We start from the raw sequence: 16,676 nt of genomic DNA on the forward strand, positions 1-16,676 counted from the left end.
CGTAGCTCCAGCGGGCTATATTTCTTTGGGAGCCTTTGAGCAGGCAATCCAGGCCGCGGTCGCCGTGGCCGTGCAACAGTCACTAGCGGCGGCAGGTGAACGAGGTAACCAGGGTTATTCACATAACTCAGCGGAAGCGGTTAAGATGATTCCGGATTTCGATCCCGTCTATGCACCCCATCAAGATTCAAAGATGTGGATTAAGAAGGTGGATGATTGTGCGCGAGCGTACGGGTGGTCCGATAGTTTTACGATAAACAGCGCTCTTCCGAAACTAAAGGGCACGGCGAAAATTTGGTATGAGTCCCTCGATGTAGTCGTACGCTCTTGGGGAGAATGGAAGGAGCTACTAACGGAGTGGTTCCCTCCCGCGAAAGGGTCGCAACGGCTCTACCGAGAAATGGAGCAACGTGTGCGGCGACCCGGGGAATCCCTAGAAGTGTACTACCATGATAAGGTGTCCAAAGCTAGGCTTTGTGGATTAACGAACGACGGCATGATTGAATATTTGATAACGGGATTGAATGATGAAACGCTCATCACGGCCTTGAGTGTACGAGAATTCGCGACCCCACCTCAATTATTAACATGCGTAAAGCAGCTTGAAGAACGGTTACAAAGCTCCGGACGAAATAAGGAGAAAAACGAAAAGGCGCAAAATTCAAACGACAAATCACGCGACGCGAACGGACGATTCGGAAAACCCTCGGACGTTAGTACCGATAGCGCGGTCTCGAGCGGCGACGTGAGAAAATCGAAGCATCATAGTCGTAACTATAAGCCGCGTATAAACGAGAAAGGAGAACCGGTTTGCTTCAATTGTCATGAATATGGACATTTGTGTAGAGACTGTTCCAATCCTTCCCGTAAATCTAGATGTAGCAATTGCCAGAGAAAGGGTCACGACGCCCAACATGGCCAACGAAATCCATCTACTAACAACGCACCCACGCAAATGTGTGTGGAAAGCAGTCATACGGATACGGATGGTAACGTGTAGTACTTCATGGATGCCATGGTCAACGGGAGCGCGGTAAAAGCCTATCTAGATATGGGTAGCAAGTGTGTGACCATGCGGCATAGCGACGCCATGCAGCTTCAGCTCCAGTTCCGAGAGACTGAAAAGGACTTTTTTATCGGCGGATACGGCTCCGGACGCACGAAACCAGAGGGCGTCTGCAGCGTAGAGATAAAAGTGGACCAGGCTAGTGCTGACGTAGAGATGTACGTAGTCCCCGATGAAGCCCAGGCTATACCCCTGATGATAGGGCAGCCCTTCACAGAGCAGCCTCACGTGGTCGTTGTTAAACGTAAGACGACGGTACGAATTTTCGAGGAACGAACAGAAAATTCCGAAGCGGATGGGTGCTTGAAAAATATGACCATCCCTGAGCTGCTGAACGAGTACAGGGACTGTTTTGCTGACAACCTGCACGAATTGGGTCGTACAGACAAGGCGACTATGCGTATTGAATTGACATCGAAAGAACCGGTATCGTACCGACCATATCGCTTATCCTTTACGGAACGCGCCCGCGTTAGAGATAAAATATCCGATCTATTGGATGCTGGTATTATCGAGGAATCCGACTCTCCGTATGCTAGTCCGATCCTCATAGTGAAGAAAAAGACAGGCGATGAACGTCTATGCGTTGACTTCCGCGCGCTTAATAAGATAACGAAGAAAAACGCGTATCCATTGCCTCTGATAGATTTTCAGCTGGAACGTTTGAGCGGTAACAAACTGTTCACCAGCCTAGACATGATGTCTAGGTACTACCAGATTCCCCTCAGCGATGATGCTAAGGAAAAGACGGGATTCGTAACTCCTGATGGGCATTATCAGTTCGTGGTGATGCCGTTCGGACTGTCAAACGCGTGCGGCGTGTTCCAACGCATGATAAATTCTGTGCTGGGTACCTTGAGGTACGCCATCGCTCTCACGTACATGGATGATGTACTCATCCCTTCGGTAGATGAAGATGAAGGACTTTCGCATTTGCGACAGGTTTTGGATGTAATACGTAACGCCAAACTCACGTTAAACCTAAAAAAATGCCAATTCCTTCTAAGCGATATAGACTACCTTGGGTTTGAAATCAGTCAATTTAGAATACGACCTGGCTCGAGAAAAATAGAATGCGTCGAAAATTTCCCAGCTCCATCGAACGTACATGAACTCCGCCGTTTTCTTGGACTCGCGAGTTATTTTCGGCGGTTTGTAATAGACTTCGCGCTTGAAGCCGAGCCCTTGACGTGTTTATTACGAAAGGATAAGGACTGGAATTGGAGCGCAGACCAGGAAAAAAGCGTTCAATTCTCTGAAATACAGGCTTACAGAGAGACCGATTCTCGCCTTGTATGACGCTGAGGCTGAGACGGAAGTTCATACCGACGCGAGCAAGGACGGTTTAGGCGCGATATTGATGCAGAAATTCAAGGATGATAAATGGCACCCAGTCTGCTACGCTAGCCGTAAGACAACGCGAGAAGAAGCCGCATATCATTCTAGCGAACTCGAAACGCTGGCAGTCGTTTGGGGATTAGAGAAATTTCGAGCGTATTTAATCGGGCGCGAATTTAATGTGATCACGGACTGTAACTCGGTTCAGTGCACGCTAACGAAACGTCATCTCGTACCGCGGATCGGACGTTGGTGGCTTCGGTTACAAGAGTTCACCTTTGAAGTTCTACATCGGCCCGGCTCACGTATGGCCCATGTAGATGCGCTAAGTCGTTCACCTTGGGATGACGCGGAGGAGACGGATATAGCTAAGGGTGTTGATATCTTACACGTGGAGGTATCGAGAGAAGACTTTCTGACAGCCGCCCAACACGGGGATAAGAAGGTCAGAGCTATCAAAGAGAGTTTTGCGAAAGAGAAAAATCCCTCCAAGGACGATCTCCGAAATCGTCGGGAATTTACGGTTAAACAGGGCAAGCTATTCAAGAGGGTAGCCCCAACGGATCCGAACCAAACGGAGAAACTCCTCTGGGTGGTGCCAGATAGCGCCAGATGGCGCGTGTTGCGGAACTATCATGATGACATCGGTCATTTTAGCGTAGACAAAACGTGTGCGAAAATACGCGAAAAGTTCTGGTTTCCCAGACTGAAACGTTACGTAAGACGGTATATATCGTCATGTTTGGAATGTCTATTCCATAAAAGACCCGCGGGGAAGAGACCCGGAATGTTACATTCCATTGACAAGGTCGGCGTACCCTTCCACACCATGCATCTGGATCATTTAGGCCCTTTTGTGAAGAGCACCCGAGGTAACGCGTACCTGATTGTTGCGATTGACGCGTTCACAAAGTTCACTATCTTACGTCCGGTGCGGAATACCGGTATGGTTCCCACAAAACGCTTTTTGGAAGAATTGATCGGATTATTCGGCGCGCCCATTCGAGTAATCACCGATCAAGGAACCGCTTACACGGGTAAGGCTTTCGAAGATCTGTGCAAGAGCGCGAACATCACTCACGTGACGAATGCTACCGCCACGCCGCGCGGAAACGGGCAAGTGGAGCGTTTAAATCGGCTACTCTCTCCGGCGATCGCTAGCATGAGTGGTCGAGAAGATAACAAGGACTGGGATGCGCGTATCCACCAGCTCCAGTGGGGCTTAAACAATACCTTTCACAAGGCTACGGGACAGACGCCATTCGCCCTCCTCTTTAATTTCGCCTCGAGAAGCCCGACTGGTAGCCTACTGGAAGATACTGTTAGAGAAACCTTGGACGCTGACGTTTTGAAGCGTCGCGAGATTGCCATCAACGCTATCCGCGAAGACCAAGAGAAGCAACGGCTTCGCTACAATGCCCGTAGGGCAAAAGCCCCCACCTACGAACCAGGCGATCTTGTTGTGGTGGAGAGACCCCCACAGGCAACTGGTCTTCCCCTCAAGACAGCCGCCAAATATAAAGGACCTTACGTCGTGTCCGATAAGTTAAAGTCGAAGATTTACCGGAAATGCAAAGAAGCCAAAAATTTTATCGCAATTCTGCCCCAGCTGACAAGCTTAAAAGGTTCCTAATTGTTGATAACAACGAAGAAGAGTCCGAATTTGATTCCGAGGACGACGATCCGACGAATGATACCGTTGAGGACCCTCCTATTGATGTGCCTCCTAGCAGGAAAACCATAGACACATCAAACGTGGATAATTCGGAACAAGACGACGACGACTATGCTGTTCCTCGACGCAGTGATAGACGAAAGAAGGTACCCGCGTACCTGGGTGATTATGTCAAGTAGAAAGGAGCGTTGACATGCCTTTAACCATTTAACGTTATTTTTTTGTTTTGATTTTTGTAATTTTGATTATGGTTATGATTCGTGTGAGCTAATTTGTGCATGTTAAATCGGAGTTTTAATTAATAGGACGGCCGAGTGTTAGCTCTCAAAAACTTTTCACGGGGTAGATGGCGACATAGGTCCCATCTACCTGATCATTCCCTAAATACCTGGGACCCCTTTTTTTTACCTCCCCCACGTTCGGGGGTTGTTTACGATTTCGTGGGGTAAAACGTTTGGAGGAACGAGGGGAACTCTCTCTCTCATTCCGGACCTCTAAGGAGTAAGACATGTAGTTTTTATCGTCATTAAACTTTTTTTTTTAAATTCATCTCGTGGCTCGACTAATTATTTTATCCATGAAATAAATATCCTGATCGACTTAAATGAGTCTCCAACAAAATAGTAAAATTTCTACTATATCCCAAAAATATGTCAAGTTTTTCGACTATTTTGCTGAATATAAAAATTCTGAACTTTGTACACAGATAAAATTATTCACTTTCTATAAGTCATCAGAATTGTTATTAAGGTTCAGACGGTCTCTATTTTATAATATTTTCGATATGGGCCTAAACGGTTCAGAATTGAATCATAGTAAATTGTTCTATTTTCAGCAGTTATGATGTCAATCCACCGGAAGTGGAGAAAGAAAAAATGTAGGCCCCAACCAACCCTTCCACTCCCTCTATCTAAAACTCCCTGGTTCTATTCACCTACCATAGGTAATTCAAGCTCGAGCAGAATTAATAATTATTAATACCAATTCAAGTAGTTGTTTTTAACGCTTTATGACTATTAATAGCAAAGCGCCTAGATTTTTCCAATGTTAGCAAATACACCGAAATTCATTCTCTTGTTCGACCAAGTATTGATTCAATACAACATATTTTGGCCCTTCCCGGGTTTAATTATTTTAATTAGGGATTATAATATACAAGATACATTGAGAAGCTATAACAACTATAGTCCCTGCTTCTTTCTTCAATGCGCCAGTTTAACTTAGTAGTTGTTAATCTTAACTTATGATATGATTGAGGAAGTTTTCGGTTTTATTTAGCAGTACCCATGAAGCTTCCATGACTAATTTTCCCTTTTACTCTATAATCTTATCTCGTTATTTCATATTTCCTTTTAAAACTATAAAGCAGCGATAATTTTGAATTTTAATTTTTATCAAGTTCCTACTAAGATGTCTTCCGGTGGAAAAACTATTTAAATAATGATAGAGCACAAGAAATTCAAGTAAACATTTAATTAATTTTAAAACAATAATGAAGTCAACTGTGTCTTTCGTATTTTTTTGCTTCGGTATTTGGATCTGTCAATGTGGACCATTATGCAGTGAGTTTATACAAGATGGTTTTCTTTTTCCTTGAACGTTTTATTTAGTATGAATCCAATCCATATTAACAGTCAGACTGAATAGATTAAAATGTATACTCCTTTAATGGCATTTCATACTTAAGCTTTTGTACACATGTATGTACAGTGCCTTTAGAGATTTTTCAATTTGAATTTGACCATCTATATCTAGGCCTATATAAATCAAAGTCCTGACTGACAGACAGACTGACTGATAATCAACGCCCAGCCCAAACCGCTTGCCCTAGAAGGCTGAAAATTTGCAGGAACGTTGCTCATAAGTAGTTGGCGCGTACTAAGAAAGATTTTTCCAATCCATGCACCGTCAACTTAATAAATGGCGAACAGAATTGAAAAAAATCTTCTCCATGTAACAAAGTCCGCGCGTTTCAACCGATTTAGTACACTGGTTTCCTTTAACCTATAGACGGGCTGGTTGGTCTTTTGGATTCGATTTGTTGCCATTTTTTTAAATGGCGGCCAGAAATTTAAAAACCCTTCTTTATGGAATAATGTCCGCATGAAAAGTAATAAAAAATGTCCCGACGGGCAACGCCGAGTGCCTTCACTCCTAGGGTGCTACAAAATATAGTCATCAATAAAATCTACCCATTCTTTATATCATCTTGATGGAAGTTCTTATTATACGCGAGCGACGCCGCTAGTTCTAAAATAAGACGTGACACCAGTCAATATGTATGCGCTCCTTATACAAACAAGATGGCCCAAGGGCTGGGCCTTAATAGTAATTTTACACGGCTCACGTGACCCCCCGTATAGTTGATTTCCAATAAATCGTACAACTAAAAACATTTCTGAAACACAATCGTGTATCCCTTTAATTGCTAATAACGTCACATTTCAAATAATATTAATGAAACTAAATTGTGCACCCCACTAAAGTATAATTTTTAAAAACCATACGAATCAAATAATGTATTTAAACAAAATCCTGGATCCCCTAAACCAGAAATCACTATGACCGTAAAGCGTCCCCTCTATTTTACGAAACCTAACCTAACCATCCAGCATAATCTCTGATGTATCACGCGCACAAAGGGACAGCGACAGGGGTTTTTTAAATTTTACCGGAATTAAAATTCCGTGTAAAATTAAAAAAGCCCGCGAGATTTAAACTACCATTCTTTCCTCTCTCTCTCCTCTCCGAGCGGGATGCCCCCCTCTCCCTCTTCCCCCTCTCACTAATATACCAGGCAGGCAGCGGAGCTTCGTTTCCCTCCGATCTGGGTTCCATCTCTCTTCGTATCGCCATCGCGTACGCTAGCGATCTCTCTCCCCGCACGCTTTCGTTTTCCCTCTCTCTCTCCCATCGTAAGCGTTCGTTTCGAAACCGGTTTCGCGGACGCGTCCGGGACAGGGACAGGGACAGGGGTTTTGGTGCCGTTTCTTAAATTTTACCGTAATTAAAATTACGTGTAAAATTAAAAACATGGCTAGGTCTCAATCACACCGCTAAGTTTATATTTAGACTCACTTTGGAATGAATAAGTCCAATAGCACAGGGATAACATAGAAAAAATACTAAATGTGGTATTTTTTTTCATGAATTGACAGTGTATGATAATTTTGAAAACTACCAGTCTGATAATATCCGAGCTGCGGCCCAATGTCAAAAAGATCATTTTCCTGAAAGGGTAATAATATTTATAAATAATATCCCGTAGAGTAAAGTGCATATATCCGCTTTTTAATTTTACACGTAATTTTAATTACGGTAAAATTTAAGAAACGGCACCAAAACCCCTGTCCCTGTCCCTGTCCCTGTCCCTGTCCCTGTCCCTGTCCCGGACGCGTCCGCGAAACGAACGCTTACGATGAGAGAGAGAGGGAAACCGGTCGCGTCCGCGAAACGTACGCTTACGATGAGAGAGAGAGATCGCTAGCGTACGCGGTGGCGATACGAAGCTCCGCGTAGAGAGAGAACTGCCTGCCTGGTATATTAGTGAGAGGGGGAAGAGGGAGAGGGGGCATCCCGCTCGGAGAGAGAGGAAAGAAAGGTAGTTTAAATCTCGCGGGCTTTTTTGAGTGAAGGGAAACAAGATGATAATTTTCGTGCACTACTGCACTTTTTTAATTTTACACGGAATTTTATTCCGTTAAAATTTAAGAAACGGCACCATGCGCGTGATACATCAGAGATTATGCTGAATGGTTAGGTTAGGTTAGGTTAGGTTTCGTAAAATAGAGGGGACGGTTTACGGTCATAGTGATTTCTGGTTTAGGGGATCCAGGATTTGGTTTTAGATACATTATTTGATTCGTATGGTTTTGAAAAATTATACTTTAGTGGGGTGCACAATTTAGTTTCATTAATATTATTTGAAATGTGACGTTATTAGAAATTAAGGGGATACACGATTGCGTTTCAGAAATGTTTTTAGTTGTACGATTTATTGGAGATCAACTATACGGGGGGTCACGTGAGCCGTGTAAAATTACTATTAAGGCCCAGCCCTTGGGCCATCTTGTTTGTCAACACTTTCAATAACCTAGTAGTACACTCCAATAACCTTCTGGTTTTCACCATCCTCCGAACAGATATGAAGTATTCATATATTTTGTCAGGAAAAATAGAAATAACACATGGCTTTCATTTGAAACTTCCACTTGTAGGCGGGTACTCTAGTAGGCTCAAGAAACTACGGACATCCCTTACAAAAATGTTCTTAAGAATTCCAAAGGCCACACTGTAAAAAATAGGCGTGCTTTTGGCATTCAAAAATGGTAGTGACCGTTCAATTTTGAACAAGCCTCTATTTACGCGTTCTTATTTGACTAGATACATTCAATTTTCAACAAGGAGCGTTTTCGGCGTTCAAAACCAACCATGAGAATTCATTTTTGAACAAAGTACCGTCATATCGATCAAAACTTAACTCTACCATGATTGAATTTATCCGCCGCTGGGTGAAGTCGTGTTTTTCGGCTGCTCCAATAGGCCTAGGCTTAGCACTAGTTTTCAATAGTTTCCCATATTTTAATGACTATTTTAATTATTTTACTCAATTTTATTTGAAATTCAAAAGAAATATCGATAAAAACGAAAAGACAAGGTAACTTTAACCTATCTAAAGTGATTTTAATTTACTCAACAATAATCAACGATGACGAAGAACTGTACTAAGGAGTGTAAATACGACGGGGTGACCACAAACACGGGCAAATGATCCACACTGCGGATTCTGCAAGACGTGGTTTCATCTGACCTGCATTAGCCTAACTGCCAAAACCATAACTCAAGGATCATTCTGGATATGCCATTCATGTCTGCAGAACCTAATCGACGCGATACAACATACGGAAGCGCAAAAACACTTCATGGTAGAGTTCAAGGAATTCAAAGACACTCATCTGGGTTCGAACACTACACGAGATAAAGCAACAAAAACCGCTGCCAAAGAAATTACTAAACTGAAAGAAAAGTTGGAAACCCTCGCCAAAGAAATAGCTTCAGTGTCAAGAACTTAAACAGAACGCAAGACCGAGTGCGAAACAAATCTTGAATCTCATATCTTAACCATTGGGAACGAAATAAAAGCTCTCAGCGGAAGGATTGATTCGTTAAAACAGTCTCTAACAAAACTAGAGGAGCATAAGGCCAAATCAAAAACAAGATTCCCCTATCCAGGTGCGGCGATATATGAAAACCCCGACCTGTTCGCTATAGGGGAGTCAAACGTACGACAAAACCTAAACGAACCACAGTCTGATGAACAGAATAACCAACCAGTGTTATTGAGGAGCGATAAGGGAAAACAATCTCAAAAGCAATTCAGTAAGAAAGCATATACTGACGTATTTATAAACGTTACCGGCGCACAATCCACACTGAATCCAGCAACAACTAAGTTAAACAAGACGGCCCAAGGGCTCGTAATAGTAGCCATATCGTACGAGTGAATAGCCCCTCTATACCCTACCCTAATGAGTGGATAACCCCTCTATACCTTACCCTAATGAGTGAATAGCGCTATCTTTTTCAATGCTTAAATGATTTACCGTGCATAAAATCAGAGTGAATAGCCCCTCCGTTCCCTACTCTAAAGTCTAAACAGTGATTAAATTATAACCGTATAAATTTACTTATGCTGTAATTCTAATATTCCGGCGAATCGAAGAACAGATAGTTTTTAGTGATAATCCCCTCGATGAGTTTACAACATAGACTTATGCCGATGCACACTTATCGCATCTTATAAATTTCAAACAAGGACTTATGCCCAGAAACTTTTGAAAGAGAAAGTTTAGTTATAGTGATTACGCATTTTAGTGATTATCCCCTCGAATTACCTTTAGCAATGCTAAAATGATCAAACGCATAACGCTCATTTAACACTATGTTAGCTCTATCTAAACCCACATTTGAATTAACCGCCAAAACGTTCCAGTCAAACATAACATAGATGACGATAGCTACCGAATAGCTACCGAACGAGAACGAAACACATGAAACGGGGAAAATCGTTATCTATTTAATTAGCACATAAATAAAAAGGAAATAAATATAAAAACCCCAAACATACAAATTCATAAGTATCCGACCCCACAGATAAAAATTCAAAAGTATCCGACCCCACAGATTAAGAGGCACCCCACCCCACATCACCCTGACATTTTAGAGATAAAAATAAATAATAAAAAACTCGGGGTTTCAATCAAGTCTCTATAGCTCAGTGGTAGAATTTCCGGCTACTACGTGAGCGACCCGGGTTCAAATCCCGACTGCGATCTCAAAAAAATTTTAATTAAAATTAAATTTCTAACCGAGCCCAGTTACCCCTATGGGTGGGTTGTGGTAATATAAAGTTCATTTTAAGCTAAATTCTGACGATAACGATAGCGAAAACTCCGGCCACTACTGTTACTACTGTTACTACTGTTACTACGGCTCGGGTCAAACTAAGAGCCTATCGTATACTACGATATGGCTAAAAAGGCCAAAAAACTAAATTCAACGCTAGCCAAACCTTTGGATCGATGCCACAAGATAAAGCTAGTTTGTGTAAATTAAACACCTTGACAAAATCAACTGATTTCTTCATTGGAAACTGTAGCATAGACTCAGATGTCACCAAGGTAAAGCAGTATCTGGAAACTCAAGATATTGAGGTCAGCGCTATTCGGCTAACAAGACAGTCAATAGAAGATACTGCAAACAAGAAATGCTATATCCTGAACACAACGACAACTGAAGAAGAACTACTAAATCAGGACCGGTGGCCAGCTGGAGTATCATGCCATAAATTAAATGATGGCTCAATGACAGAAATAACGACAAATAGAAAGATCTGGGTCCAAAACACAACGGCAAGTGCTCTTCAACTCTCACATTCGACAGACCATAAATATCACTTAGGCAATTGTCCAAAGAATGTCACGGCGGAAGATGTTGTCGACCATCTCCAAGAATTGGGCATCACAAACGTCAAAGTCACCAGACGGGAAACAGAATTATCGCGCTGGAAGCAATCATTCATCATAGAATGTCCGACAAATCAAGACGAATATATACTCAACCTGGACAATTGGCCAAACCCTCTCCGTATCCAAAGGTTTAGGGAGTCTAGAGTCAGAGTACAAAAACCAGACGAAGTCTGACCCCCAGGCCAAACAAGCAAACAACAACTCCCGGTAATTAAAAAATTAAAGGGACTAAAAATAGCACATCTAAACATAAGAAGTCTAAGAAATAAAATAGACGAGATCGAATTCTTAATAACTTCCAACTCCATTGACATTCTGGGTATATCGGAAACCTGGTTAACAGATAAAATTTTAGACATTACGTGCAATATCAATGGATACGTATTCATAAGGCAAGACAGGAATACAAAGATTGGTGGTGGCCTCTGCTTCTACTACAGGAAGAATCTTCCAATCACTTTGATCAATCCCGACAAGATTAATCAAAACGCGTCTTGGATTTAACCAAGACCTAAAAAGTATCGATAAGAACAAGGTTAATCACTTGACTGAATGCGCAGATATTGAAACTTTTTTTTTAATTAAAACTTACATGCTTAAGAAAGTATGTTCCATCACCCTATTCCATTGAATAAACTTACTTTACTGGTAGTAAATTTTTTCCCTCTCAATAATTTGAAAAATTTACTTATCTCGGGTTTTCGAGCACAATTCCATTCCCCGAAAACATTTTATAACTACATTTATTATCACTTTTAAGAGAGTACGTGTATGACATTGTGTCGTTAATAGCTTGCTAACATATCCCCTTTCATGCCCTGAACGCTCCATAGTGAAACCTTTTGTTAATTTTAGTGCAAATTTCAACAATGGCAGCACATTCAACATGGACGTTATGATTTTTACTCTTGGTTAAACTGACTTATGTTAATAGACCACTTCGACATGGAAAGACACGGGGGTAAAACTTTGCCTTCCATCTCGCTCGAGTGAGTCGAGTCGATGGAAATATCATAAATAGAGCAGAGACGGCGAGGGGTCAAACCCCCCCCCCTCCCATATGTCCCGATACTAAGGATTGACATCTCTTTTTTACGTAAAAAGGGTCTATAGCAACGGTACGACAGACAATGGTCAAACGGTTCTGCCATGGCGTTTCTATGGTTCGCAAGCAGTAGGGGCGTGCATGATATTCGTTATTTTTTTGATTTTCTTTGTTGTAATTGTTAACTTAAGCGTGGTCGTAGCCTGAAAATTATGACTTGGTTATTTTGAAAAATAGCCCGCGTTCACCGAGTCGCGTGATCAACGACGCTGTGGCTCGACTCTGCTACTTAGTCTGTATATCTTCAGGAACAAGGATAATGCATTAACGGTTTTTAAAGGAATATGGGATTTTTAAACTTGTCGCTGCGAATCTTCCTATGGTAAATGTTGTATTTCTAGTAGCCCCAGAGACTTCTGGTAGCACTCTTTATGCATTTGGTAGAACAGTTTTATAGAAATTGAAATGGTAGAAGATATTTATAAAATAACATTTGTTCGAATATTTAAACTTCAATTTGGTCTAATTATTTCGTAGTTGTCCTATTTCAAGGCGAGGAGCATAGATGGGCACTATCATATCATTTGATAGTTTTACCACTTGATACGATAGAAAACTAAATCTGCCCCAATCAAAGTATCAATTTTGATAGTTATTTTCGAGAAAAATTTGAATTATAATGATCGATTGAGTTTGATAGCTTAGAAAGTGCACTCGAAGTTGATATGATTCATTGATTCGTTGAAATCTTCTAGAGAAAAATATCGATTCTCAACGTGATCTGGCTACTAACCCCATCTTTTAGAAATCATAAAAAATGATAGGCATTATTCCTTGAGAAATATATTGATTTTTTGAGTGATTTTATTTGGCGACATCTGTTTTCTGATTTGATTTTAAAAAAATTATGAGCTAATCTTTGATAGGCAATTTTGATAGTTATGAAAATTTCTGGAAAGATAAGTCGTTTTTTGAATGATATCGAAGTTTTTAATATATTTTAACGTTAGCAAGTGTAGGTTTATTCTATAAGAAGATTCTGTACTTGGTGGTCGTTATAACCCTCTCAAACAAATAAATAAAAATAAAATAAACGATGGTTCAACAGTTCAAACTGTGAAGACGGAGCTTCTTGTATATAGAAGCTCCGTGCTGTCACTGATGTGAACGACTACTCGAGGAGGAAGAACGATTCCACGAAATCATCCAAACGTAGAAGTAGATAAATTAAAGTGTAGATTTTCTGATTTTTATTACCCACAGTTTTTAATTGCAATTTTTGCCTTTAATTATTATTAGTTAACCGTTTATAGTAGATGGTTTAGATTAAATCAAGGGCGAATAATTTTAAAAATTATGAAAAGTAGCTTTTGAACTATAGACAGTTAAAAGTCAAACTTGAGAAATGAGATTATGGAAATTATATGAATATATGAAAATATTAGAAATTCTACAAAATCAGGAAATATCAGGAATCGATTAAACAGAGTAAAATTAGGTAGAGACCAAATCAGTTTGATCGAAAACAATCAAATTTAAAGTCCGGAAATTAAATAATCGATAAATTTAGTCGTTCCTAAAGATTTCAATTTGATTTGATAGGCAAAAAATCTATCTAACAATGAGAGCCAATCTAACATATTGAAGGAAGATTTGATAGTTTCACCATCTATGATTTGTTGAGAGGGAAAAAATCTATCTAACAAATAATGCCAGTCTAAAATATAGCTAGAAGAATTGATAGTTTCGCCAAATATGATAGTTTGAGAGGAAAAATATCTATCTAACCAGCAGTGTCAGTCTAAAATATAGTCAGAAGAGTTGATAGTTTCGCTATCTATGATAGTTTGAGAGGAAAAATATCGATCTAACCAGCAATGTCAGTCTAAAATATAGTCAGAAGAGTTGATAGTTCCGCCATCTATGATAGTTTGAGAGGAAAAAAATCTATCTAAGAAGGAGTTCCACTCTAAAATATAGCCAAAAGAATTGATAGTTTCGCCATCTATGATAGTTTGATAGAAAAAAAATCTATCTAAAAAGGAGTGCCCAACTCTGGCGAGGAGTGCTCTCAAAAACAATTACTATTTGCTGACGAATACCTTAAAAAGTAATTCACACAGAATTCTCGAGCAGCTTAACGCGTAATTGAGTGGGCTACTGCCTTGGTGACGAGGCCAGCGAAAGACAAGGCATGAGAATGGCACAAGGCGTACTTCTATCAAGGGGGGCATACAACTATACATCCTCCTTGTTCGTATCGGGCGCAGCAGAAGCTAAAGCAGACTACCCTAAATCGTTTTGTCATTGTTACGTGTAGTTACTAGTTATAAGGTATTTTTCCACACGAAAACTCTTAAAAGTGATAATAAATGTAGTTATAAAATGTTTTCGGGGAATGGAATTGTGCTCGAAAACCCGAGATAAGTAAATTTTTCAAATTATTGAGAGGGAAAAAATTTACTACCAGTAAAGTAAGTTTATTCAATGGAATAGGGTGATGGAACATACTTTCTTAAGCATGTAAGTTTTAATTAAAAAAAAAGTTTCAATATCTGCGCATTCAGTCAAGTGATTAACCTTGTTCTTATCGATACTTTTTAGGTCTTGGTTAAATCCAAGACGCGTTTTGATTAATATCTGTTACTTCGGTCTTAATTTTTATTAATTTTGCGTACATGTGGTGGTAAATTTATTTCAGTGCTCATTCCCGCATGCTGCAGAAAAGGAAATAGTTTGTCATTCAATAGTAGCTAATAGGACGTCACATCAATATTTTTAATCTTAATTTGAGCTGATGAAGTAAGATATACGAGGGTGTGATGTCATGACAAAGATTGACTATTTGTGATGAACCCAGACCAGAATATACCAGTTGCTTTCAGGCAAATTTTGAACCCCATTTCCAATGTCATTGTGTCAACAACATCTTATTCAGAACGGATATTTCTCTTAACCTTTACACAAGATTCAACATATAGAATACCATCTTTTGTGGTGCTCTAACTTTAACCTAATTTAAGAAAATAAAATGGTAAATTTTTTTGTTAAAAATGACATGATTAAATAAGACAACTAGCAATAATTTGGCAATATAATATTTTGTAGTATTTTGGAAAAGATGGCAATTTCATAAATAAGACTACTAGCAATAATTTGGCAATATAATATTTTGTAGTATTTTGGAAAAGATGGCAATTTCATAATAACTTGATATACAATAACAGGAATACATTTAGCCATTCAGTTTTAATGCAAAGGGCCCCTCCTTTGGCGCGTCTTAAAAAGATTTTCTCTTCTGTATAGTGTGGTAGTTTGGCATATTTTAATTTTAGCTATGTCCTTAAGTACAATCTTAATTGGATTTAGCCATTGGGATAGATGATAAATGATTAGCCAGCGTACTAGGGGAGTCTGGCAATGGAACTGTGCTTAGATTTATCATTGAATATAGGAAATACCAGGACCAACAAATTATTTACTAGTATTTATGAAACTAATGGTAACTATTTTACCTTTGATAAATAAAGTCAAATGAGAGTTACAGTAGTTTATTGATGACAAAAGTTAGGGTTAATAATATTATTTATTTTATATAATAGTTAAAATATAAATTGTAATTTTTTAAAGTTATGGCTGTTCAGTAATTACTTAAAAGTCATTAAAACAATAAATTGCTTTAAGAATATTTTGGTTCAACTTTTTGTCAAGGTTTAAACACGCATGATTATTTTATTGGAATGTGCTAAAGATTTATTTTAAAAACACATTTGGATTGATAATTGCTACGTTTATTTATAGCACGCAATTTGGAATTGAATTTCCCTGGTTGTTATTTATTTATGGTATTCATTATAATTATTTTCCAGTAAATAAAAATTTTGTTTTCACGTTCAAAGCTAATAGTTGCGTTTTTTTTTTAAGGGTTTCATTCATAACTTTAGAAAGAAAATTATTTTTGACACCAGAAAGGCTTTTGAGAATAATTAGTGATTGCGTCCTGGCTGGCAAAAAATAGACCTTAACAGGGAAAAGCTATGAATAGCTATAATTAATTTTAACTGAATCTAAAATGTAAGCTTCACTATGAATACATGAGAGGGATTAAAAAAATGTTCAAAGACAGTCATACGTGAAGGTTGGACTTAAAAAGTGTGAAAAGTTCAACATTAACGTTAGAGCACCAATAATCATTTTGTTAATCTCTCAAGTGAATAATTCAATGATGAAAAAATATTTATACACATTTAATCCTAGGACTGTAAAATTGAGAATATATAATAGCCAGAAAAATAGTAAGCATGGGTTTTAATGTTAAATTATTTTAGGTATAAAAAAGGGAAGGGGGAGTTTGTTAAAATACTGCTAATATACTCAAAGATGCTTTTTAAAAAGGGTAGTGATTTGTTGGTGTAGAATCTGCAGTTTAGCTCAGAGAGTTAATGAAGCGTCTTGTATTTCGTTAGTGACATCTTCAATCCAGTTGATTTTTATTTTTTCAATATTTAATACTATTGAACTAAG

The 16,676-nt window shown here is 39.2% G+C and overlaps 1 long non-coding RNA gene across 1 annotated transcript; it reads left to right on the forward strand.

The window, feature by feature from the left end:
* Positions 1-14,215: 14,215 nt before the first annotated feature.
* LOC149679025 (uncharacterized) lies at positions 14,216-16,053 on the forward strand. The gene is made up of 2 exons (XR_016366198.1): positions 14,216-15,186; positions 15,331-16,053. It is a non-coding gene; the product is annotated as an uncharacterized LOC149679025 (long non-coding RNA).
* The last annotated feature ends 623 nt before the right edge of the window (positions 16,054-16,676 follow it).

The sequence above is a fragment of the Phalangium opilio genome, unplaced genomic scaffold (assembly GCF_054372755.1).
Source record: "Phalangium opilio isolate 3A_F unplaced genomic scaffold, DU_Popi_V2 ptg000042l_1, whole genome shotgun sequence".
Lineage (NCBI taxonomy): Eukaryota > Metazoa > Arthropoda > Arachnida > Opiliones > Phalangiidae > Phalangium > Phalangium opilio.